This window comes from Antechinus flavipes, chromosome 3 (assembly GCF_016432865.1).
Source record: "Antechinus flavipes isolate AdamAnt ecotype Samford, QLD, Australia chromosome 3, AdamAnt_v2, whole genome shotgun sequence".
Classification (NCBI taxonomy): Eukaryota; Metazoa; Chordata; class Mammalia; order Dasyuromorphia; family Dasyuridae; genus Antechinus; species Antechinus flavipes.
In genome coordinates this window covers 412,220,542-412,244,811 of record NC_067400.1, presented here as the reverse complement: position 1 = coordinate 412,244,811, position 24,270 = coordinate 412,220,542, and the positions used below count along the sequence as shown (strand labels likewise).

The window sequence follows — 24,270 nt, the reverse complement described above, 5'->3', positions numbered from 1 at the left end:
CATTCCGTAATTTCATTGACTTTAGTTGAGTGGCAGGGTAATTGGTTATGAGGGAAGGAATCGACCTTGACCAAAAATAATATTGTTTGTACTAAACCTTGACAATAAGGAAAATATCATTATAAATTCAGCTCCTTTTCTTCATGTTGTTCTCATGTTCTGTGTGACTCTCTCCCCTAGATTTTGATCTTCAGATGATATCAATGCCTTTCATTTCTAACACTAGTCCTTTTTAAGGATTGTGATAGAGACAGAAAGATAAAGAGGTTGTTTGTGATAGTTAAAAAGAAAAACTGGAAATAAAGTGGATTTCCTATCTATTGAGAAATGAAAGAAACAAAGTTTTTTTGTATTCATGTAATTGTGTAATGTCTTATAAAGAAATGACAAATATGATGAATAAAGAGAAACTTGGATAGATCTGTTTAAAGTGAAAGGAAAATGAAAAAAGAAGAATTAGAATATATATGTATGTGTGGATATATAAACATATATATACATACATATATGTTTGATATACATACACACATACTTATATATTTATATAAAATATATACAATGTGTGTGTGTGTGTATATATATATATATATATATATATATATATATATGAAAAACTCATACATGGAAAGCCCTCACAAGATGGTCAGAAAAAGCAATACAAGGATATTTTCAAGGTCTCTCTTAAGAACTTCAGAATTGTTTGTATGACATGGGGGACACTGGCAAAGAACTACCCAGCAAGACGGGCCCTCAATAGAGAAGATGCTGTGCTCTATGAACAAAGCAGAACTGAATTAGTTCAGAAGAAATGTGAGATATACAAAGTTAGAGAAGCTACCCCAAATGTTCATATGGACTGTTTGTATCCTACTTGTGGCAGAATATTCCAAGCTTATATTGGTCTGATCAGCCAACGTCAGACACATTGTACCTTGATTCTATGTGATGATGTCATTTTGGTCCTTTTCAAAAATGAAGAACCAATCAACCAATATATATGTATCTATGTGTGTGTGCCACAGATTAATTGAATAATTTAAGATGTCAAGAATAATTTAAAGGAAAATAAAACTAAAAAATATAAGAATTCAATCCATAAAATGTCTAATCTTGGTTACATAGGATTAAGATAAAATATATTTTCCTCCTCTTAATAGAGAATCAGTGGACTACAGTTGCAAAGTTCAAACTATAAAGGGTTTTATGAAGTGGTTGGTACTGTAAACTAACAGAAGTATGGGGAGAGAGGAAAGTGTCAATTTTTAAATTTTTCTTTCCTTTTTTTATTAAAGCTTTTTATTTTCAAAACATGCATGGAAAATGTTTTGACATTGACCCCTGCAAAATTTTGTGTTCCATTTTCCCCACATTCCTACCTGCCCCTCCAGATGGCAAGTAATCCAATATATGTTAAATCAATATATGAATACATATTTATATAATTATCTTTCCACACAAGGAAAATCAAATCAAAAAGGAAAGAAAATAAAACAAACAACAAAAAGCATGAAAATGTTATGATGTGAATCACATTCAGTTCCCACAGTCCTTTTTCTGGGTGTAGATAACTCTCTTAATCACAAGATCATTGGAACTGGCCTGAATCATCTCATTGTTGAAAAGAGCCACGTCCATCAGAATTGATCATTGTATAATCTTATTGTTGCCATGTACAATGATCTCCTGGTTCTCCTCATTTCACTTAGCATCAATTCATGTAAGTCTCCAAGTCTCTTTGTAATCATTCTGCTGCTCATTTCTTATAGAACAATAATATTCCTTAACATTCATATATCATAACTTATTCAGCCCTTCTCCAACTGATCTCAGTTTCCATTTTCTTGCCCCTACAAAGAAGGCTGCTACAAACATTTTTGCACGTGTGGGCCTTTTCCCTCCTTTAAGATTTCTTTGGGGTATAAGCCCAGTAGAAACACTGCTGGATCAAAGGGTATGCACATTTTGATCACCCTTTGGGCATCCCCTTCAATATTCATCATTATCTTTTCCTATCATCTTAGCCAATCTGAAAGATGTATAGTGGTATCTCAGAATTGTCTTAATAGTGATTTAGAGCACCTTTTCACATGACTAGAAATGGTTTCAATTTCTTCATCTGAAAATTGTCTATTCATATCCTTTGACCATTTATCAATTGGAGAATGGCTTGAATTCTTATAAATTTTGAGTAAATTCTCTATATGTTATAGAAATGAAGCCTTTATCAGAACTCTTGAATGTAAAAATGTTTAAACAGTTTGTTGCTTCCCTTCTAATCTTGTCTGTATTAGTTTTGTTTGTACAAAAGCTTTTTAACTTAATATAATCAAAATTATATAGTTTATGTTCAATAATGATCTCCAGTTCTTCTTTGGTCACAAATACCTTCCTTCTCCACAGATCTGAGAGGTAAACTATCCTTTGTTCTTTTATTTGCTTATAATATCAAGAGTCAATTTTTTAAAGTAACAGCTCCAACTTTCTATTTATTGCCTAAAATTATTACTTCCTTGAATACATGATGTTCCCAGCCATGACCATGTAGTCTCCCCTCACCTTACCCTCTTATCTATTCCTTAGGGATCATGAGCACAATCTTCCAAGATGAAAAGCCTTTCTTTATTACCTTTCCCCATACTCTTGTAATTCAAAAACTCAGCCTTTTTCATCCCCACCAATTCCTTGTTTCCTCCCCTGGAAATAAGAGGAGATTTTTGTCAATATGTACTCTATATCTATTCTATACATTTCTTCTTATATGTTCTTTGGAACCAACCTTCTACTAATGACAAATTTCTTCTTCCTAAACTTCGTCTTCTCCCACTCTTTCTATTTTCTTGAACTCACAGAAAACTGACATCCTCTAAAATATCTTTTACTCCTGGCCATCCTTTTCCTGGATGATTACTTTTTCATTCATAGTCTACTCCCTCCTATGAGGCCAAGAGAGTTAGCATATTTAAATTTTGACTCTCTGGAATGCTCTGTTTGGAACTTTTCCTCTTCCCTTGACCCCAAGCTACCAGCCCCACCCCTAGACAAAGCTAGTTTTTCACTAGCTAACCTTACTCCATTATGAGCTTTCTAATTTCCTTTACTTTATGTCTCCCTATCATGCTACTAGTCTCTATTATTTGCTCTAGTCTCTAAACAAAAGATGACCCTTCCTCTTGCCAAAGATAACCCTCTTTACTATTGATATCACACGCCATCATCTTTAGGAATTCGTCCCATTGATCATCCTCCTCTCCAACTCACTCATCTTTAAATGCACAATTTAATTTCCTGTTAAGAGATAGAAAAAACAAGTTGCTGATTTTCATTTCAGCAAATGCTAAATGGAAAATTACCAGGCCATTTGCTATACCTCGTGGTTTATTCCTCCAGAGCCCTGGGTTTATAATAAGCTAAAGATCCATCACGAGTGTACCAAGGAAACTAAACAAGTTTATACTGATCCTGAGGGGTGCAGTGTGACCCAAACTCAACTCTAGAAATGTAAAGAATTCATAGCAAAGAAAGAAAAACTTTTTTTGATGGACTTCTTCCTACACCAATGCAACCCAGAATAAATCAGAGCTCCTTTTGTAAACCTTTCTTGATCACTATTATTAGTCAAAAATTCAAGATTGGCTATATTCTAGATCCTTGGTTCAACCCAATAGAGTTCAGTGTATATGAACTAGCCTAAAAAAAAAATCTTGACTATAATAAAACTCGTTTAACATACATGGACACAAATCCAAATTAAGGCATGTACAAGACTAGTATACAACTCAGATTAAAATAATTTCGTACATGTGTATAGTACTGTAGAATTTACAATACGCTTTCATATGCATTATTTCATTTGATACAACACTATCATACAGAGAAGACAGGTATTATTATACCAATTTTAAAAGTAGTAAGTCTCAAAAAGATTGTGTCTTTCCTGTAGTCACATCATTAGGGAGCATCAATAGGACTAGAACTCAGATCTTCAGACTTCTGCTTTTCCCACCCCCACCCCCACCCCCAACCATACTATGGAACATTCCAATATCACTGTTACAGACCTTCCCCACTCCCAAATAAATTTGTGCCTTAGGGAAAAAGGAAAATTCACACAAGAGAATAAAGGAAGTCAGGAGAAAAAAAAATCAATAGTTCTCCAATCAAAATTTGAGAAGCAATAGTTACAATATTGTACTACAGTAGTTTTTAAATTTGTTAGTTTTCAAATTTTCTGTTTCTCCACTTTATCATTTCATGATTATCATAATCATAGCCTGATTCTCACACATTGTAGAAAATAGCCCATCAAAATAGAGGAAGAAAATGGATGATAGAAATCCCCATTTTCCTAATGTTTTTAATCTCTTAGATACAAGCTTACAATGAAAAGATTTTTTAAAAAAATCATTCCCCAAACAGATATAATGTCATTTGAAAGAGACAAAGGAAACTGGGAAACCATTCTTTAAAATATAGTGAACACAAAAAGGGGACAAAGGAAGATAATGTTCTTTTGTCAAATAAAAGAGAATAGCTTAATAACAGATGACACCAAAAAGACATGAGCTTTCAATGTTGTTTTCTTTACCTCAGGCTTATCTGAACATCAGAACAGACAACACAATATGAGAGATCAGGAAAACAGACTGAGTTAGAGAACAAACTGGTCAGATACTGTTTAAATAAGCCTAGCTGGTTTAATTTTGATAGCTCTGATACAAAGGACTAGGATACAAAGGAGGTAACTGAAGCCATCCAATCTCAAAATTCAGAGAGAACTAATAAACTTGAAAAATTTTTAGGGGAATTATTAGCCCTGAAGAAAAGAAGGCTAAAAATAACAATAAATATCTTTAAGTGTATAGTGAAGTACAATATGAAAGACAATTATCTTCCTGACAGAATAAGAAGAGTGACCAAAAGGAGAAATTTATATTCAACAAATCAACATTTATTAATCAATCAATAAGTATGAATTAAGCAACTAATGTGTGCCAAGGCACTATATCAAATGATGGGGATAAAAAAATAACATTAAATATTTTCTGCCTTCAAGGAATTTTCATTCTAACACAAGTATAAATAAATAAATCTATATGTGGAGAGACAGAGAGAGAGAGAGAGAGAGAGAGAGAGAGAGAGAGTGCCTGTGTATGTGTGTGTTTTATGGAGAACTCACACAAAGAAAGCATTCACAAGGTGGTCAGAAAAAGGCAATTCAAAGACACTCTTGAGGTCTCTTTTATGAACTTTAGAGTTGATTATATGATATGTGAGACACTGGCACAAGACCACCCAACATGGCATGCTCTCATCAGAGATGGTGCTGTGTTCTAGGAGAAAAGCAGAATTAAATTAGCTCAGAAAAAAACAGAGGTATGCAAAATTCAAGAATCCATCCCAAATGTTCATTCAAGTGGTAGCATTATCTTGAGGGGATGAGAAAACAACCTTTTGATGGATATGACTCTAAACTGAAATTTGAAGAAAGCTAAACAGAGGTAAAGAGGAAATGCATTCAAAGTACAGAAATACTCTCCAAAGTCAAGAAGACAAGAGATGAGGACATGTTTGAGAAATAGCAAGTAGACCAATCTGACTAGAAAAGAGAGTGCCTGAAGTAGGAGGGAGGTAATAGAAACAAAAAGGTTTAGACTAGAGAGCTAGATAGTTGGATTTTAAAATGCTGAACCAAGAATTATGTATTTTTATCCTAATTGAGAGGTTGACCACTGTAGCCTAAATGATATTAAGTATGACTTGGCTTGGGAATTTAATTGGAATGTATAGAATATATTATGAGTGGTCAATAGAAAACATTTAAAATCCTTATAACTAAATAGTTGGAGTAGAGAGCCAAAAATATGGAGAATACTCTTGGGAGACTCTTCCCTCCAACCTTATCCAAAGTACTTTTGAACATATTAATGTTCTATAGGTAAAACTGTGAATTGGTCCAGCCATTTAGGAAAGTGTTTTGGAACTCTGCCTAAAATGTTACAGCTGACTGAATGATATGATTACTAGTTTTATATTCAAAAAAAAGAGAAAAAACTATATGTATGAAAATAGTCATAGCAGCTCTTTTATTGTGGTGGCAAAACCTGGAAATCAAGGAAATACCCATTAATTGGGAAAGCCTGAAAATGTTATGGTATATTAAAATAATGATATGCTATAAGAAATGGTAAAGAAGATGGTTTAGAGAAACCTGGAAAAATTTGTACATACTGATGTAGAATGAAGTGAGTAGAACCAATAGTACAATTTATACATTAACAAATTCACCATAAAGGCAACTTTTTAAAGATTGTTTTGAAGTGTGATTAATGTAATAGCATTCAAATAATGTAATGAATGATTCTAGAAGTTGATCTATTAACAAAGAGGAGATGCCTTCATGTACATAAGGAGACGTGTGTGTGTGTGTGTGTGTGTGTGTGTGTGTGTGTGTATTTTGACTTTGCCTCGATGAGAGAATTTGTTTTTATTGACTATATTTGTTTTAAAAGTTTTCTTTTTTCCTCCTGAGTAATGGGAGGGGGAGAAAGAGGGAGAAAAAATAGATTTTTGTTATTGAAGATAATTAATTTAATTTCAAAAGGCAACAAAGCAAAAACACCAAAGTAAGCCCTCGAAAGTCCTTTAATTTTTGTCTTTGCACTGTGAACTCCTGGTTGACTCCTGTAAGGAAATAGGTTGAATGAGAAAGTATTGAGCCAGATTGGTCTACTTGCTGTTTCTCAAACTCTTGATTGTCTGAGGGCTGATTACCTGGTGGATGGGTTACCTGTTCCTGTTCCTCTTCTTTCTTTCTCTTGCCATCCACCTTCTGTCCATTTAAATATTTGCTTCTCTCTTAAAGATGGAGTGATATTGTTTTTTGTCCTTTCTCAAAGAGAATCATGGCATCACAAAGGTGATGCCATGACATGTAAATTAATTGGCTTTAAGTGAGGAAGGGCTGTGCAAAATCACCAGTCTCACTTTCTCCTCCAGAGTCATCTGGGTTCAGTGGCAAGATATAGATCAGGAGCACTAGAGACAATCCCAGACGTAGTGGGAGAATTTGGCCTTAAGCTAAAGTCTTTCCCAGGCTTCAATACTCAACAATAGGGGCAGAGAAAGAGCATTTACCAAATTTTTGCCACAGATTTTTTGCTTTGAAGAAAAATTGGTAGCAAATAATGACTAATATAAAATGGGGAAGGGACATTTCCAGGTAATTTTGTTCTATAACGAAGAAAGACATTGTGGCACAGTGGATAGAAAACCACCCTCAAAGCTAAGATCTGAATTGAAATCCTACTTTTACTACATAAAATGGCAAATCATTTAATTTCTCAGTACAACTCTCTAAAACTCTGAATTTCCTCTCATAGACTATATTAATCCTCTTCTCTCCATATTTTTGTCACTCTTTTCTAGACCTTTTTCTAAATATAGATAAACATTATAAACAACAGTTCTAAAGAATCTAAGATTAATAATCAGTAAGTTCTTCTAATTTTTAGTTCACAAGTCAATAGTGGAATGTTCAGTCACAAAGAGAAAAGACGAGGGACTTTCTCCATGACTCAACTATATTATCCAACATTGATATCATTCCTTTATTTTTAAAGAAAAACAATTACATTATAGGCTGATATCTTGACTTTCCAATTTAACTAGATTTAAGTTAAGCAGAATTGCACAAAATCGTCAGCCTTACTCTCCCTTTCAGAGTCATTAAAGTCATTAAAGTCCAATGGCAAGGCAAAAGTCATCTTGAGTTGACTGCCCAGTATGCAGTGGATGACTTTGGCATATGTAATACCTGATATAGCTCTAAGTGATATACAGGACCTACTTCATCACCTTCATGGCCAGTTAGGACATATTGTTCTCACCTGCCCATTCCAATGAGGGAAATTTCACATGCTTGGGGTAGCCATACTCCCAAATCACTGACAGGTTGGAAGCTCAGTGATTATTATCCTTAACTTGATCAAGATGGTTTAACTGATTGCTGCACATTCCACAGCTTCTTGGAGCTCCCAGTGAGAGATGGGTGAGTCAGGGAGACACTAAGTGTGAATGCACATCCCTAAAAACAGCTCAGCAAGCCCTCCCATCAGAGGTACTAGTCCTCTAGGAATACTCCACAAACCCCAGTATGTTTACTGCCTTTAACAGCCTAACATAGCACATCTCAGCCTTCCAGCAAACATAACCAAGTTCTTTCAGGGTTTGCTCAGTGTGATGGAAACAACTCCAATCTAGACTTCCAATACACTCATATTGTAACTGGTACCAGGAGACAAAGCTGCAACACTGCACCTACAAGAATTTCAAGGGAATTAATGAAAAAAAAAATCAAATGAAGGTGGCTTAGCTGTACCAGATCTAAAATTATTTTATAAAGCAGCAGTTACCAAAACCATCTGGTATTGGCTAAGAAATAGACTAGTTGATCAATGGAATAGGTTAGATTCGAAGAACAAAACAGCCAATAACTTTAATAATCTAGTGTTTGACAAACCCAAAGACCCCAGTTTTTGGGATAAGAATGCATTATTTGACAAAAATAAAACTGGAAATTAGTATGGCAGAAACTAGGCATTGATCCACACTTAACACCGTACACCAAGATAAGGTCAAAATGGGTTCATGACCTAGGCATAAAGAATGAGATTATAAATAAATTGGAAGAGCATAGGATAGTTTACTTCTCAGACCTGTGGAAGAGGGAGGAATTTATGCCCAAAGAAGAACTAGAGATCACTATTGACCACAAAATAGAAAATTTTGATTATATGAAATTGAAAAGTTTTTGTACAAACAAAACTAATGAAGACAAGATTAGAAGGGAAACAATAAACTGGGAAAACATTTTTATAGTCAAAGGTTCTGATAAAGGCCTCATTTCCAAAATATATAGAGAATTGACTCTAATTTATAAGAAATCAAGCCATTCTCCAATTGATAAATGGTCAAAGGATATGAACAGACAATTCTTAGATGAAGAAATTAAAACTATTTCTAGCCATATGAAAATATGCTCCAAATCATTATTAATCAGAGAAATGCAATTTAAGACAACTCTGAGATACCACTACACACCTGTCAGATTGGCTAGAATGACAGAGAAAGATAATGCGGAATGTTGGAGGGGATGTGGGAAAACAGGGACACTGATACATTGTTGGTGGAGTTGTGAACACATCCAGCCATTCTGGAAAGCAATCTGGAACTATGCCCAAAAAGTTATCAAACTGTGCATACCCTTTGATCCAGCAGTGTTTCTACTGGGCTTATACTAAAGAAGGGAAAGGGACCTGCATGTGCCAAAATGTTTGTGGCAGCCCTGTTTGTGGTGGCTAGAAGCTGGAAAATGAATGGATGCCCATCAATTGGAGAATGGTTGAGTAAATTGTGGTGTATGAACATTATGGAATATTATTGTTCTGTAAGGAATGACCAGCAGGATGAATACAGAGAGGACTGGCGAGACTTACATGAACTGATGCTAAGTGAAATGAGCAGAACCAGGAGATCATTATATACCTCAACAACGATACTGTATGAGGATGTATTCTGATGGAAGTGGATCTCTTCGACAAAGAGATCTAACTCAGTTTCAACTGATCAAGGATGAAGAGAAGCAGCTATACCCAAAGAAAGAACACTGGGAAATGAATATAAACTGCTTGCATTTTTGTTTTTCTTCCCGGGTTATTTATACCTTCTGAATCCAATTCTCCCTGTGCAACTGTTCGATTCTGCACACATATATTGTATCTAGGATATACTGTAACCTATTTAACATGTAAAGGGCTGCTTGCCTTTGGGGGAGGGGGTGGAGGGAGGGAGGGGAAAATTGGAACAGAAGTGAGTGCAAGGGATAATGCTGTAAAAAATTACCCTGGCATGGGTTCTGTCAATAAAAAGTTATTAAAAAAAAAAACACTGCATCTAAGTGACAGGTGATCCTCCTTTCTAAACAACACTAGTGTTGAAGAACAGGATTTTCTAACAATTTCAAATCCTTCTTCTAGAAGAAAAGTCCCTTGTCTTTTCTCTTTGTGACTAGACATTCCATTATTGACTTGTGGACCAAAAAGTGGGAGAATCCATTGATAATTAATCTTAAACTTTTTAGGACAATAGTTTTTTCATATTTATTAGTATATGAAAAGAAGAGCTCTAGAAGAAAACTATAAAATGAAACTGTGATCAAGAAACCTATGTTCCAATCTTAGATCTGCAATTTACTAGTTGTATAGCCCCAGATAAATCTTTTAGTTTCTCTCAGCCTCAGTTTCTTCATTTGTAAGTTGGGGATAGGAATAGAATACTATCCTCACTTGTTTGGAGTAAAAACTTTTTAAACTTAAGGCACTATCTGTATATAGAAGCAAGTGCTATCATTCTTCTTCCTTGAAGCTTACCATTTGAACAGTGATCCCTGGATATATATGTTAAAAGTTCTTTGGGCTTTTTAGAATGATATTTTTTTAATTTGGTGACACAGTGAGCAAAGGGTCTGGAATCTTCCTGAGTTCGAATTTGGTCTCAATATTTAGTAGCTATGTGACCTTAGACAAATCACAACTCTATTTGCTTTAGTTTCCTCATCTATAAAATGAGTTGGAGAAGAAAATGATAAACCATGTCAGTATCTTTGTCAAGAAAACCCCAAATAGGATCACAAAGACTTGTATATGATTGAACAAAAATAACAAATTATTTCCTTTAACTTTTCAACATTATGAGCATACTTCAATTTTATAAATGCCAATGCAAACCTAGTATACTTATTAATAATAATAATAATAATAATATAAAAGTATGCTTCCAATTATTTGAGGGCAGCACAAAATACAACTTCAACACAATACGTAAGAACTGTGCCACCTTTAAAGCTAAATGTGATACCCTGAAATCAGGAGGCAAGAGTCCTTGTTAAACTCCAACCTTCTCAGCATACAATTAACATTTCATTTTGACTTTAATTTGCAGAGTTCGAAAAGATAGGTTTCAATATTGCACAGAGGGAGTTAAGCAACCCAACTCTCATTAATGTTAATGGGAGCACTGTGGTTCAACTGAGCATTGAAAATTTACCCCATAGTGTTATGGAGACCCAACTGATTGCCTTTTCTAAGAATCTATACACCTAAATTCCTTTGCATCTCATGTTATTTTTCCATATTGTTATCTGAGTTACTTTTTTACTCATCTATTTATATGTCACAATTATAGGTAACCCACAACTTATTAGAATTCACTTTTATACTCTACTCATCTTCTCCACCTTATTTTTAATAGTGACTTTTATGAACTATACTAGTTGTTGTCTAGTGAATAATTTTCAGACTATAAACTAATTAACAAATGTAGATTAATAATCCCTGATGGAAATCATAGAAAAATCAAACAAAAATGTTATTTCTCCAAAGTGGGCATATGCAGTGGTAATGTCTATGGAGATGATAGTAGTGGAGTCATTTTTGGCAAAATGATGTTAGAAATGAATTTGGGACTCACTTTAAATTTAAGGGAGAGGAATTCTCATTTTCTTTCCCAGTATATTTTTAAAATAACAGATGGTGTTGTGAACAGTAAAAGGTACCAAAAGAAATTAATTTCCTTCCTACAGTGTGATCTGTACAATTTCACACCTGTTCTGTTTCCTTTACTCTAAGACAGTATGTTCACTAATCATCCCTGGAAAAGTCCTTAACACTCTGCCCAAGGCCAGTGTCAAACATAAGATTTTTAGGGATACAACATTCTGTTATCAGATTCTCAGATTTTTATCTGTGGTATTTTTTAAATTCCTCATGTACTCAGACTATAAATCAGGACATAGGATCAACAGCTTCCCCAACTAAGCAAGATTTTATTATTATTCTTTTAAAAAAAAATTTGAAAAGGTGAATAGGATCCTCTAAAGTTCCCTAAGGTTCCTTCCAGATTTTAAATTCTAGGATTCCACACTTCTATGATTCTAAGTACTATGGCTAATTTTTGTTATTCTTGTTCAGTCATTTCTCAATCATGTCCAACTCATTTAATATATATATATATATATATATATATATATATATATATATATATATATATAATCTAATTAAAATCTTTTGGTCATCTCTTAAGATGGTTACAACAGACATTATCCCCATTTATAGATGAAGAAACAAATATGTTTATGTTTGTGTCTTTTCTCAGGCAAGATTTGAATACAGGTCATCCTGATTTTAAGTCTAGAACTCGAGAACATGTAAACTTATCATAGCATACTTTATGCATGACACATACATAATGTGTCAAATTCTTTCTGTCGATTTAGCTTCTCTTCTGTGCAAAATTGGGCTCAGGAAGTGTTTCTGATGAGTAGCATTTAAAATCTCTAGCTGTGAATAAAAATTCAGAAATATATATATAAATTCCAAAGTTCATTTAAATCAGTCTTATAAGCCTTTAAAATTAATGTTTGAAATCCAAGTAAAAAGCACATATGTGGACACAAATTAGCTCGTGATTATGAAGTTAGAAAGTATTTAAAGGCCAAGAAATTGAACATATCCTATTCTCTCTAATCCTAACTAGGAATACCGTCAATGGGAAATAAGAGAAGAGAAAGGGAATAAACGTTTACATAGTGCTTACTATATACCAGATATTATGCTAAATTTCATTTATAAATATTATCAATCTCTGTTGTCCACAGGTTAAGTCTCAAACTCAGGCAGCTTTTTCAGATTTTTTTCATAACCTATCCCCATTCTACTCATTCAATTTTATTTCCTACAAATGCCTAAATCAGTCTCCTCAATGCCTTGAAAACATGCCATACGTGTTCCCACTTCAGATTTTGTTTATGTAAATCATAAACATCCTTCAAGTTTTACCTCAAATTCCTTCTTCTCTACCACTCCCAATAACTCCAGACCATTCTGTTCTTGCCTTTCTCTGGAAAGATTTGCCCTCTTTGATTTTATATTTAACCATACATGTCTTATCTTCAGGGGGAAGCAGGAGCCAGCTCATTCCTTCTTATTGTCTCACAACAGTCACTAAATTAACTCTTAAGATACACTACTCTAGCTCAAAAGACTTTCCCAAAAGACTTACAGGTAGTTCAGACTAGAGAATAAGAAAAATGGAAGAGCACTGCTTCTAACTGCAATGATTCACAGGAAATTAGAAATAGAGGAAAAGCTTTCATAAGTAGGCACAGCTACTGAAGCCTTGTGTTGTAACTCAATGGATAGAGTACTAGGTCTAGAGTGAAGAAGACAGCTTCCTCAGTTCAGATCTGGCATCAGACATGTAATAGCTGTATGAGCTTGAGCAAGTCATTTAATCCTGTTTGCCTTAGTTTTCTTCTCTGTAAAATGAGCCAGAGAAGAAAATGGCAAACCACTCTAGTATCTTTGCCAAGAAAACTTCATATGGGGTCATGAGGGGTTGGGTACAATTGAAAAGACTTTGTGTAAGTCATCCAACCTTTCCAAACTTCATTTTCCTCATGAGTAAAAGAAGGAGTTGTCATACCTGGCTTCTGGGGGCCCTTCCAGTTCTAGATTCCTGATTCCTATGATAGTATCTCTGATTTTTATGACTTGATATTAAAAAATCTCTAAGTTTCCTTGTTCTAAATATAAAACCATACTCTTTTGATATAAGTAAAGAATTGTACAAACAAGAAACATCAAAACAATCGAGTTTTCAGTCATAAGGAAATATCAGTCTTTAAAATATAGTAGCATCAAGTATACAATTTATTTGACTTGTCACATAGCAAAACTGACTGCTATAGAAGGACAACAACAATTCTCTGGCTGAATTTAACAGTAACTGAACATTTTTATGGTCCTTGATACATTGGTTGAGAAGAGAGAGCAGATAATGACATTGATGGTTAAATCCGTTTCACAGTAGATTCAGGAGACTCAACAGAATTTTTTTTCTTCTCTATGAAGATGGATAGAACAGTTTAGAGAATATTCACTTTTTTCCAATTAATAAAAATCTTCCTATCTTCCCTTCTACTTCCCATTGTTGGTAGTGTGCCAGACATCATAACAGTTTTCCAGTGTAGAGCAAATTCCTTCATTGGCCATTTACAAAAACATATGTTTCATTCTATACTCTGAGTCCATCATCTCTGAAAGAGGGCGGGTAGCATGCTTCATCATCAGTCATTTGGAATGAATCTTGGTTGGTTATTGCAACAATAAGAGTGCTTAAATATTTCAAAGTATTTTTCTTTACATTGCTGTTGGTTTTTTGGTTTTTCTTGTTTGGTTTTGATAAATCCATCTCCTGGTTCTACTCATATTATTTCATATAAAACTCATCTGATTTCTCAGGAACCATTCCTTTTATCATTTCTTATTGAACAATAATATGCCATTCTATTCATATATGATCATTTCTGCTATAATGCTTGTTTCAAAAATATAAATTTATCCCAAAGGATTGCCATATGTTTTTAATGCACAATTTCATCTGAAAGAAACAATAGCAAGAAGGCAAAAAACTGTACCACTTCTCAATAACTTAGGAGGTACAACCTTTCTGAAGCCCACTTTCACCAGCAAATTTCAGGTCTTTTTCAAAGTTTCATATTTATTATTTATCTCCTGGTGCAGCAGGAGTTATAAGTACATAGGAGGGCTGGTCCATACTCCACCCCAATCTTCCTGCCAGAGCAGCAACGACCCAAAGCTGCAGATGCCACCACTATTTATTGTAGTCTTTTATGTATTTCTTAACCATTTAATGTATGTAAAATTGCTCTACCTTTTTATTAAAATCATATCTTTTTTATGTCACTAATGAAGTTTCTGAGTATTGTGCTCCTAAATCCATTTCCTCCACAAGCTCTGTGGGTTGTATTGTATAGTGCAGTGATTTTTTAGGAATGCAAAACTTATAGTACCATAATTTCTTCAAGCATTTCCTAATTGACAGGTACTTTGGAAATAGGCCCCCAAATTACAAAAACTGTGGAAATTCTTAGGGCTACAATACCACCATACCCCCAAAGAGATTAAAGAAAGAAGAAAAGAACCTTTATGCACAAAAATATTTACAGGCAGCTGTGTGTGTGTGTGTGTGTGTGTGTGTGTGAGAGAGAGAGAGAGAGAGAAAGAAAGAAAGGGAGGGAGGGAGAGAGAAAGAGAGAGAGAAGGATGGAGAGGCTATTGGAAACTAAGGGTAAATTCACTTTCTTTAGATATTCTTATATTCCAATTATTAAATGGAAAGAAGATTCCAACTCAATTAGTCTTTAATTTTGCTGGCAACTATAACTCTGTGTATTTCTGATAAATATTAGGATTCCCCAGGGATCCCATTTAATAATAACAGAGTAGCAATCTTCCAAATACATACCAATATCCTTAATACTTATTCCTAGTGAGGGGTAGGAAAACATATTTTTACTGAAAGCCACTGAACCACAGGAAGAAATAATCAGTGGCTACATAAGTAAAAAGTAACTTAATTTGTTTCTACTTATTTTTCACAGAGAAATACAACACATTCCAATCAGCCATTTTTATCATTTTTAACCACTTTAAAAATTAAGAATAGAGACAATAATCTAAGGCCATAGACCCATAAAATTATTCTCCTTTTGTTTGAAAGAGAAAGACATTGCAGGAAGAATCAATATGACAAAGTGAAAGGAACCATTTTTGCCCAGTTGTCCCAAAATTCCTCCTCAAGGACAAAGAAAGGTCACCAGACCTATTTGAGAATGCCAAGAAAAAGTCCTGAGACATTTTTTCAGCCCAAGGAAACTTGGGAAGATAAAAAAGGATGTTTATAGACATTGAAGATGGAGGTTAAACAAAAATGCACCATTGGGGCTATGGTGATAAACATTTCAACATCTAGGAATAGAAAGATAATCAAGACAGAATATCAGAATAGGAAAACATCTTGGGGAATCCCTGAACTAGCATTGGGTGAAAGAACAAATGTCATATGACAATTCTGCTGTCCCATTATTCATTTCTGGGTCACAGATTAGGAGCAGACTGAAGCAGATGCAAAGAAGCATGAGCCCTAGCTATGTAGTGAGCAAAGTACAAAGTCAAAAAATGTAGCCATGTGGCTCTGACTCTCAATTCTAGCCTTTAGCCCAATATGAAAGCCTGCAGTGGAATAATTAGGGCAAACGTCTCAGAGCAAATAAGTGCCAGTAGTTCAATTGCTCTAAATCTACAGAACCTTCTAGAGAGCGAATCTAGCAGTTGTCTACCAAAATTCAACTATGTATAAGCCATCAGACACAAAATTCAGACAAGAACTTTCAAAATTCAGGCCAAGAGAGCAGTAAACAGATCTTTCATTAGAAAACACCACTTTGGAGACACTTAAAACTTACAAGCTTGCAAATTGATGCTATGTATTAGCAATAAAGTCCAGAAGAAAGAGATATTTGATTTAAAATAATCATGGTCTATATAAAATACTTGAAAGTCTACCTGCCAACACACACACACACACACACACACACACACACACACAAGAACTGTATGAACAAAATTACAAAACACTCCATGCAGTTATACATAATTGAAGAAATACTAATTGCTAATGACAGGATGAATCAATAAAATAATGGTCTCGGTTCTGCTCACTTCACTTTTCATTATTTCATGAAATTCTTTAGAAGTTTTCTAAAATCAATCAGTTTATAATTTCTTACAGAACAGTAGTATTCCATTATAATCATATTTTACAACTTGTTTAGCCATTCCCCAATTGACAGGTATCCCTTTCAGTTTTCAATTCTTCATCACTACAAAGAGAATTGCTTTAAAAATTTAGTAATATTGGCTCTTTTCCCATTTCCCTGATCACCTTGGAAAATAGACCTAATAGTAGTATTGCTGGGTTAAAAGGTATACAGTTTTATAACTTTTGGGGTATAACTTTAAATTATTCTCTAAAATGGTTGCATCATTCAATGTATCATCAACAGTTTGTTAGTGTACCAATTTTTTCCATATCCCTTCCAAAATTTTTTATTTTTTATTTTTCCCTTCTATTATTTTCACCAATCTGATAGGCATGAGGTTGTATTTCAAAGTTATTTTAATTTTCATTCATCTAATCAAAGACAATTTAAATTTAGATCATTTTGTATGATTATATTTTTGACTTCTTTATTAAGAAAACTGCTTGTCAATATTTTTACATCATTTATCAATTGGAGAATGACTCATTCTTCTAAATTTGATAAAGTTCTCTACATATTTGAGGTATGAAACTATTATTTGAGAAACCAACTATAAAAATGTTTCTAATTCTTAGCCAGTGCTAGGTAGTGTTGATAATTACTGCTTTACAATATAGTTTAAGATCTGGCATTGCTGAACTTCTTCCTTTACATTTTTTTCATTAATTCCTTTGATATTTGGGGTTTTTTCCCTTCCAAATGCATTTTTTTCCTAGTTCAATAAAATAATTTAGGTAGTTTAATTGACATGATATTAAATAAGTAGATTAGCTTAGGTAGAATTATCATTTTTATTATATTAACTCTGCCTAACCATAGACAATTAATATTTTTCCAATTATTTAAATCTGACTTTATAAGAAGTGTTTCAATAATTATGTCCATGTAGTTCATGAGTTTGTCTTAGTAGATATAGTTTCAGGTATTTTATACCTTATATTAAGTGAATTATTTCCTAAGTTTGTAGTTGATTGTAGGAGTTTGTTAGTGATATATAGAAATACTGATGGTTTAACATGAATTAATTTTATATCCTACTACTTTGCTAAAATTGTTAATTATTTCAACTAATTTTTACTTGAACATCTATGAGTTTCCAAATATATCATCATATCTTCAAAGGAGAGATAGTTTTATTACCTTATTGCTCATTCTGATTCCTTCAATTTTTTTCTTTTCTTATTGCTATTACTAGCATTTCTAATGCAATATTGAATAATACTGGTGATAATTGGCATCCTTGTTTCATTCCTGATTTTTTCAGAAAGGTTTCTAATTTATTTCCATTACAAATAATGCTTGCTGATGATTTTAGGTAGACAATTCTTACCATTTTATAGAAAATTCATTTATATCTATACTTCCAAGTGTTTTTTTAAAATAGGAATGAGTGTCATTTTTTTCAAAAGTTTTTTCTGTATCCATTGATATAATCACATAATTCCATTAATAGTTTTTCTTATATTAAATCATTCCTAATTCCTGGTAGAAATCCCATTTGGTTATTTTTGTGATATAGTGTTGTAATCTCTTGGTTAGTATTTTATTTGGAATTTTTACATATATTCATTATTGAAATTGGACTATAATTTTGTTTCTCTATTTTTGTTCATCATTTGTTTCATAAAAGTTATTTGGTAGGACTCCTTTGTCTATTATTCCAAATAACATTTAATATTGAAATTAGTTGATCTTTAAATGTTTGATAGGATTCAATTATAAATCAATCTGGTACTGATACTTTTTTTCTTTTCTTTAAGGAAGTTCATTAAAGCCTGTTCAATTTATTTTTCTAAAATAGGTTTGTTTAAATATTCTATTTCCCCGTCTGTTAATCCAGGCAGTTTATATTTTTGTAAATATTCTTCAATTTCTTTTAAATTGTTAAATTTATTGGCCTATAATTGGGCTCATAATAATTACTTTGATTTCATCTTCTTTGATGATATAGTCACTCCTTTTATTTTGATAGTAATAATTTGTTTTTTTCTCTTTTAAAAAATCACAATAGCCAATGGTTCATATATTTTATTGTATTTTTTTAATAAAACAACTTCTTTTTATTAATTCAATGGCTTTCTTACATTTAATTTTATTACTCTCACACTTAATTTTCAGGATTCCTAATTAGGTGTTTAGTTGAGGATTTTTAATTTTTTTCCTTTTTCTATTTTTTTTAAAAAATCATATACTCAATTTGTCTGCTTTTTCTATATTGTATTGATGTAAACATTCAGGGATATAAATTTTCCTCTGATTATTGCTTTTGCTGCATCCCATGGGTTCTGATAAGTCATTTCATTATTATCAATTTCTTTTTTTTAATCATTTATTGTTTCTATGAGTCATGTATTAAAATCAGGTTATTTAATTTCTAGTTAATTTTTAGTCTGTGTTTCTATGGTCCTTTATTAAATGTAATTTAATTGCATTATGATATGGAAAAATACAATTGATATTTCTGTTTTGTAAATATTTCAAGTACCTCTGAGAAAAAGGCATATTCTACATCAAATTTGGTTTATTTGAGATTCTACTTATATCCTTGACTTCTTTCTTTTTTGTATCACAGATAGAATTTTTATATAATATATTATCTCCAATTATACGTAAAAACAATAATATTCACTTAATTTTTCTTTTCAACATTCACTTTCATAATATTTCAATTTCCATTTTCCCCCTCTCCCCTTTTCACTCCCCAAGAGAGCAATCAATCTGCTATAGTTTACATATGTATAATCATGTTAAACATATTTCCACATTAGTCATGTTGAGAAATAAGAATCAGAACAAAAAGAAAAAAAACTGTAAGAAATAAAAAGAACAAAAAAATGAAAATAGTATTTTTCAATCTGCATTAAGATTCCACAGTTCTTCTCTGGATGTGGATAGCCTTAATTTCTTTCTTATTTACTTTTTGGTTAGATTTGGCTAGTTCTGAAAGTTTGACATCCCTCACTATTGTATTTTAAATATTTTCATCTGTAGTTGATTTAGCTCTTCCTTTTAAAAATTTAGATGCTACAGCATTTGGTACATTTAGGTTTAGTATTGAACTACTGTTCTGTTACTTTTTATCATAATGTAGTTTCCTTGTTTATGCTTTTAATTAAATCTATTTAAACTTTAACTTTGAGATTGTGATTTCTACCCCTGTTTTTTTTGTACCACCTGAAACATTTTAAGTTCTATTCAAGTTCTTTGTTATTAATCTCTCAATTTTAAAATGTGTTTCTTATAAACATCATTTTGTTAAATTCTTGTTTTTAATCCATTCTGGTATCCATTTCCTTTTTATGGATAAATTAATCACATTCATATTTAAAGTTATAATCATTAGTGCTTCATTTTCTTCTATCCTATTTTTCATTACTGTTTATCCTTCTCTCCCTCTCTTTTTATTATACCCCTCCTCAAATAAAATAATTGATTTCTGATCACAGCCTCATTAATCCATACCCCTCTAAAAATCTCTTCCTTGGCTTTTTCCCTTATCTTCCTTTTCCTTACTTTACCCACACTTCTAAAAGTCCCTTCCTTTTCTTATCCCCTTGTCCTCTTATTTCTCTATAAGTGAAAAAGACTTTTATATCCTTCTAGATATATGTGTTATTCTCTGTTTTACCCAATTCTCATAAGAATAAAATTCCACTACTATCAATCCTCCACCTCCACCCCCTTCAGCCACTACTGTAGTAGTTTTTCTATTCACACCTTATTTGTATGAGATAATTGCTCCATTTTTTTTTTTTACCATTATTCCATCATATTTAATTCGACTCCAAGTCTTCTCTCTATGTATGGTCTTTCAAACTTTTCAAGTAATGATAGCACCCTTAAGGGTTGCAAATAACTTTCTCTAGATAAGAAGTAAACAGTCTGACCTTAAGTCCCTTATAATTTGTCTCTAATGTTTACCTTTTTAAATTTCTCCAGAAATCTAGTAGATTAGATTTTCCACTTAGTTTTGGTCTTTTCTTCACAAATGCCTGAAAGTCATTTAGTTCAAACACTTAGAATAATACCCAGATTTTTCTGGATAAATTATTTTTGATTGCAGTCCTAGCTCATTGCTTTTTGGAATATATTGTTCCATGATCTTTTAATGTAGAAGCTCCTAAATCATTGATATTGTGTTTGTAGCTCCATAGTATTGTTTCCTTAATAATCTTTTGAAATATAATATCTAAATTCTTTATTTTTCAGAACTTTCAGGTAGTCCAACAATTCTTATATTGTTTTTCCTTGATTGGTTCTCCAGGTCAATTGTTTTCCTAATGAGCTGTTTCACATTGTCTTCTGGTTTTTTTCATTCTTTTGATTTTTTTGTATTATTATTTCTTTATGTCTTATGAAATTATTGGCTTCCCCTCACTCAATTCTATTTTTAAGGAGTTATTTTATTTGGTAAATTTTTAGATCTCTTCTTCCAATTGATTGATTCTTTTCATAATTTTCTTGAGTTTTCTGCATTAATCTTATTTTTTTTAATTCCTTCAATCTCTCTTAATTGATTTTTAAAGTTGTTTTAAGTTCTTTTAACTCTTTTTAAACATGGAACTATTTTGTGTAAAGGGCCAGAACTCTGGAGAAGTATACTTGAAACCAGGTGTTAACTCAATGGAATTAAGATGATGGTTCTCTAATTCACATGTATACTTAGCACTTAGTATGGTAATGTAATAATTCTCTAGTTCACATATATTCAGAATGCTGTAATGATGTAATTGTACAAAAGATAAAAGGGCTGAGAAACACTGGAAATGATTCATTCCTTGACTAGCCTCTTGGTGGCTCTCCTGCCCTCATCTCTTCTCCACTAAGATCAAGGACTCGGGCTGATCCCGAGATCCTCCAGAAAGTAGCCAGAACATTACAATTTTGTTTTGTTTTTTCATTTGAGATAGAAGTAGCTATTTTAATTTCACTATCTTCTGAATTTAAACCCAGATCTTTTCTACCACCATATTATTTATGATTTCATTCTTTCTCTTTTGCTTATTTATCATCATTATCATCACCAGTTAGAAGCCTATTTCTTATCTGTTAACTTTGTCTTAAAGCTGGGTTCTGAGCTCCAAGATCGGGGAGAGAGGAGAGATAATATTTTAGGTTTCAGGGGTTTTTGTGTTCTTATTTTCTGAGCTCTGTTTGGAGGCCTGACTTCAAATATTCTTTTCCACCCCTGAGCCATGACTAGGATTCCTTACAACACTGTCACCACAAATTCTCTTGTTCCCTGTGATCTCTGTCACAGCTGCAAACTTCAGTTCATCCCTCTGTTCTGGAACCAAAACCACGGACTCTGAAAGTGTCCATAACCATCAAAATCCCCATCCTCTGTGACTGCACTCACCCAGCAGGTACTCACTCAACACACCTGGGCCCAGTGTCTAGTAACAGTGGAGATGCTGCAATCTTCCCCTGATTAGCTATTTCTCTCTCTCTCTCTCTCTCTCTCTCTTTCTCTCTCTCTCTCTCTCTCTCTCTCTCTCTCTCTCTCTCTCTCTCTCTCTCTCTCTCTCTCTCTCTCTCTCTCTCTCTCTCTCTCTCTCTCTCTCTCTCTCTCTCTCTCTCTCTCTCTCTCTCTCTCTCTCTCTCTTTCTCTCTCTCTCTCTCTCTCTCTCTCTCTCTCTCATACACACACACACACACACACACACACACACACACACACACACACTGTCCATGTGGTAAAAGTTTTTAAAATTGAAGCTGCCACCTGACACAGGACTTGTTGTTTGCTGCTTCAGGAGCATCTGTACAGAAGCATTTATTCTTCGATCAGATCAAACCACTACCCAGGAGGTTTGAGTCTTTCCTAAAGTCCTCTGAAATTATCTTAGGCAGACAACTACTTTGCCCTAACTTTAAATTATTTCTGCTGTTCAAAGTTCACTGAGTCATTATATTACATTGTTTGTAAGAGAATTTAGAACAAACAGGTAATTTCCCATCTTATTCTACTATCTTCCCAGATACAAATGATTTTTTCTTCTTTTTTTTAAGGGACAATCAGAGTTAAGTGACTTACCCAAGAGTCACACAGCTTGTTAAAGTGTCAAATGTCTGAGGTCAGATTTGACCTCAGATCCTCCTGACTGTACAAATACCTCTAATCATTGTACCACCCAGCTACCTCCTATCTCCCTCAAGCAGACTAGAGTTAATTTATTACTATATTTATACATACATACATATATGTATATTCATATATGAGTGTATGTATGTTCACACATGTGTATATTCATGTCCATACCCACATATATACATTTACATATATGTAGACATGCATCTAAAACAATAGTAATATGGCTGACAATATAGATTTGTCTCTTGATTGAATCTTTGAGTTTTACTTTATCTGAGCTCAATGACTATTAACTCTCCTTTTTTTCCTAATAAATTCTACTCTTGATCCTTGTTATCATGTTTATATATACATATGTGATCTTAATTCTATTCCTGCTAACTCTTCTATTTTAATTCGTCTTCTTAACTAGCCTTGCTATTACTTAACCTTCTCCAACCCATGATCTTTGCCCCACCTTTTCACTCCCTCCTTATCCCATTCCATTAATCTAGGTACCTTGACCCACTGTCATAAATTTACACTCTTCTATACCCCACTTTATCCTATTCTCTTTCCCCCTTATTTCTCTATAGAGACACTTTAAGGTGTGTGTGTATATAAATATTTATATGTATATGTATGTATACATATAAATATTTATATATACACACATGGGGTGTGAGGGGTATATGGGTGTGCGTAAATGCATATATGTATTGTTCCCTATTTAAACTATTCCTGGTATAAGTATGTTTTCAGAACTACTAGCCTTCCCCCCCTTCTAATGCCTCTGTATAGGTTCTTCCTCTGCACCTCATTTGTATAAGCATAATTATTATTTTACTTTTTTCTAAACAGTTTTGCTTTTTAATGTCAAATCATACTCAAGTCTGCTCCCATCTTTCTTTTGAACTACCCAAATACAGATGTTAATCTTAAACATATGGGGTTTATATCTCCAAGTAAAAAACATCAATAATTTGCCCTTGCTGAGTCCCTTGAAATTACTCTTTGATGTTCACTTTTATATGTTAAATTTTTTATTGAAGTCAGATTTGGTTGGGAGCAAGTCCTAAAAATCCGTGAGTTTATTGAAGGTCCTTTTTTTCTGTTTGTTTTTTTTATATTATGGTTAGTTTTGCTGGATATGATATTTTTGGCCATAGGCCTAGTTCTTTATATTGTCAATAGATATTATTGCAGAATCTACAGTCTTTTATTATGGTTACTGATAAATCTTGTACAATTCTAATTGTAGCTTCAGCATATTTGAATTGTGTTTTTTGTTTGTTTGTTTGTTTGTTTGTTTTGATCTGGAGGTTTCAAAATTTAACAATAATAGTCCTTTGTGTTTTCCTTATTGGATCCCTTTGAGATGGCAATAGGTAATTTTTTTTAATTTCTACTTTCCCTTCTTGTTCTGGAATTGTACTCCAGAACAATTTTCTTTTGA

The 24,270-nt window shown here is 33.1% G+C and overlaps 1 protein-coding gene across 1 annotated transcript in view; it reads right to left on the bottom strand.

Annotated features, from left to right (window-relative positions):
- The window catches only part of PDE11A (phosphodiesterase 11A), a 258,746-nt gene that overhangs the window by 182,297 nt on the left and 52,179 nt on the right, over nt 1-24,270 (bottom strand). The window lies entirely within an intron of this gene.